Source organism: Ictalurus punctatus, chromosome 17 (genome assembly GCF_001660625.3).
Source record: "Ictalurus punctatus breed USDA103 chromosome 17, Coco_2.0, whole genome shotgun sequence".
In the NCBI taxonomy this organism is placed as follows: domain Eukaryota; kingdom Metazoa; phylum Chordata; class Actinopteri; order Siluriformes; family Ictaluridae; genus Ictalurus; species Ictalurus punctatus.
The window spans coordinates 8,345,310-8,348,312 of NC_030432.2; the positions used below are offsets into that span (position 1 = coordinate 8,345,310).

The window sequence follows — 3,003 nt, forward strand, 5'->3', positions numbered from 1 at the left end:
TCCTATTTCATATAACTGGTACTGGACATATGCTCAGTGAAAAACTGCATTGTAATGGCAGCACACTATTATAGTAAAATCCCAGTACAGTGGCCTCTATTAACTCCAGATGATGAGGAAGCTTGTGTGGAATGCCAAACAAATCACAATTCTGAACTCAATTTCTTTTAGTAGCAATTGGTGAATGCTATCAAAAGTCTTATCAGAATGGACATCAGGGATGTGATGATGAATGCTATAATGAAATGACAGTACTCAATTAAAATAATATCATTATATTATAATTATTATTCATGTTAAACTATTAGCATTTGGAGTGTATTAATATAATACAGTCAGTTTTTTTTTTTTTTTTAAATACTAGTTTACTGAAGGAGAGGAGACTGAAAAGCCAGGGATCCATTAGGAGTGCAGATGGAGAGGGGAGTTGCTTTTTCAAACCCAGAACAGGATGTAGAGAGTATAATAAAAATCTATGGTGCATAGGTGCAGACTAGCGGACAAAGCAACGTGACAGCTTTCAAATCAAGCTCTTCAAATCAAGCTTTCAAGCTTTCAAATCAAGCTTTCCCAAAGGAGAACATTTCTGCCCACCTTATCTGTGCTGTGGAGTTAAATAAACAGAGAGGTTCAGTCTCATAACAGATTGCTATTAATAACAGTAAACAATTCCTTTGATGTGCTCTGAGTTTGTAGGTTTTTTTCTCCATTTATTTTGTATTACCCTAACAACTAGGTTTTTTTTGTGTGTAACTTTTGACATTTTTTAATAAACCAAGGAAAAAGTATGTCACTTTGCTTTATATATATATATATATATATATATATATATATATATATATATATATATATATATATATATATATATATATATATTTAAAGCAAAGTGACATGCGTGGAGCGGACAGAGCAAGCCCCTCTTCCAGCTCCCTTCTCTAAAAATCCACTTAATATAAAGTCCTCGATTGTAGGATGTATCAGATATTAAACGAATAAAAACAGATACTACTGTCTATAAAACAATGAGCCAAATCTTTCGATTTAGTTTCAGATTTAGGATAATGTTATAACTTCCAAACCTAGACTTGCAAGACAGCCATAGACTGCACAGCATTTTGATGTCAATGGGATGCAAAGGACCTTCAGTTTAAGAAAATATATGTGGTGTTGGTAGAATTTGGGTGGTCTCATCTTTCTCCTAAGAACAGGCAAAACAGGTGTGTTTCAACAATGGGGAGTCAGTCAGTCAGTCAGAATGCCTTTTCAAGGCCTGCTTGCTTGGTGTTTGGCAAAAACAGACATGAGAAAAGAATTTTTAAAAAAGTGGCTGTACAAATTATGCGGTGCTTAATATGAAAACAGACGCAATATGAAACAGTTGCCCTTCACTGTTTTTTAATATTAGCATTATTAGATGTTTGATGGTTATAAGTGATGATCCAAGGTGCATATAATCAAAGAAGAAGTGCAGGACTATCAGAGCTTGTTGTCATTGTGGACAACCAACTATCATTCTTTGCTCATGTCGCTGGGCCATGTAGGTTTTTCATTTACAACACTGAGGACAATTGTGTGCTTGTTCAGTTGCTTGTCATATTGAATCTGGACTTCAAGTCAGTCCTAGCAGTTCTTTCCATATCTGTCAAGAGATCCCTACAACTGATACAGACTCGAAGACCCAAAGTATTCACACATCACCTAGTTGCTAAACTCCAGCGGTCATTTAGTTTAATGGTATTATTGGAGTCTGGCCTATTTGTACTAGAGTGAGGATATATTTTCCATTTAGAGTACAAAGCACTTCTGTAAGTTGATCTGGATAAAAGCGTCTGCCCAATGCAGTAAAAGTAAAAGCGTATCTAAAATAATAAATTCACAGACAACATTATAGTATATGCCTGTAGGTTGTGGGATATGAGAGTATTTGACCTCAGAAAAGATCGTTTGCAGTCAGCAATTTGTGATTCTCTCTGCTATAAATCTGTGGTGTTGTAACATACACCTGCTAGTTATAGTGTGTCAGGTCTTATTTGTGAATTCTAATGATGTCATTTTCACCTCAAATATCAGGCAATATTACTGATTAGATTAATTTGGGACTACATGTTCTAAAGTGTATACAGTGGTATCATGTGGTCACTCTGTTGCTCTGGGTAACTACAAAAACTCAGAAGAACAAAGTGACCACATGATTTGTGAAAATGTTCTAAGTGAAAATCTGTAAGTGTTTGACAAAATAATAAAATAAAATAGTTTGGAAAGTAAAATACTGGAAAGTAGGCTTTAAAAACCTTTAAATGAACTTAATTTAATCAAGGAGAATGGTTGAACACAACTAGAATATTGCTGTTAAACATTAAAATATATTTTTAAAATTACAGAAAAACATCATTTGTTGTAATGACACAATATATATATATATATATATATATATATATATATGTATTTTATACATGTATTTTGTATACATTTATGTATTTTAACTTAAATGAATTATGAATGTTTTATACAAAAACAATTTTTACAATCTAAATAGTGGTTCCATCCAATGTAATTAAGACTAAGCAAGATTTTGGTTCAGCCACATTCTAGTGACAATTCTAGTCAATAAAATCTGTTGTGTGATGGGGTTGTGCAATTAAAAAAAATGCAGACAAAGCATTTAACAAATAAACAGTAGCTGAACTTGAACAATTGTAGAACAAGTGCAATATTTTCAAAGCCTGAAAACTCAGATTAATTAGCACTCTATACAAACACAGCCAAATCTGTGTATGCAAAACAAGTACAATAAAGCAGAGAGGGGATAACTTATGTAATAGTTGTAATTAAATAGTTCAGTTCAGATCAGGACTGACTAAGTATTGCTACCATGAATGTAGGACAGGTAAGAAAATAATTGTGAAACACTACACAAATCAGGGTGGTTGGTTTGAGCTTGCTTTTATATGTGAAAATAGTGAACAATTTACATTAAATGCTTTAAAACTTCAGTATTTGGTC

The 3,003-nt window shown here is 33.0% G+C and overlaps 1 pseudogene; it reads right to left on the reverse strand.

Moving 5' to 3' along the window:
- Positions 1-857: 857 nt before the first annotated feature.
- On the reverse strand, positions 858-1,024 carry LOC124629121 (uncharacterized; annotated as a pseudogene).
- Between the last annotated feature and the right edge of the window lie 1,979 nt (positions 1,025-3,003).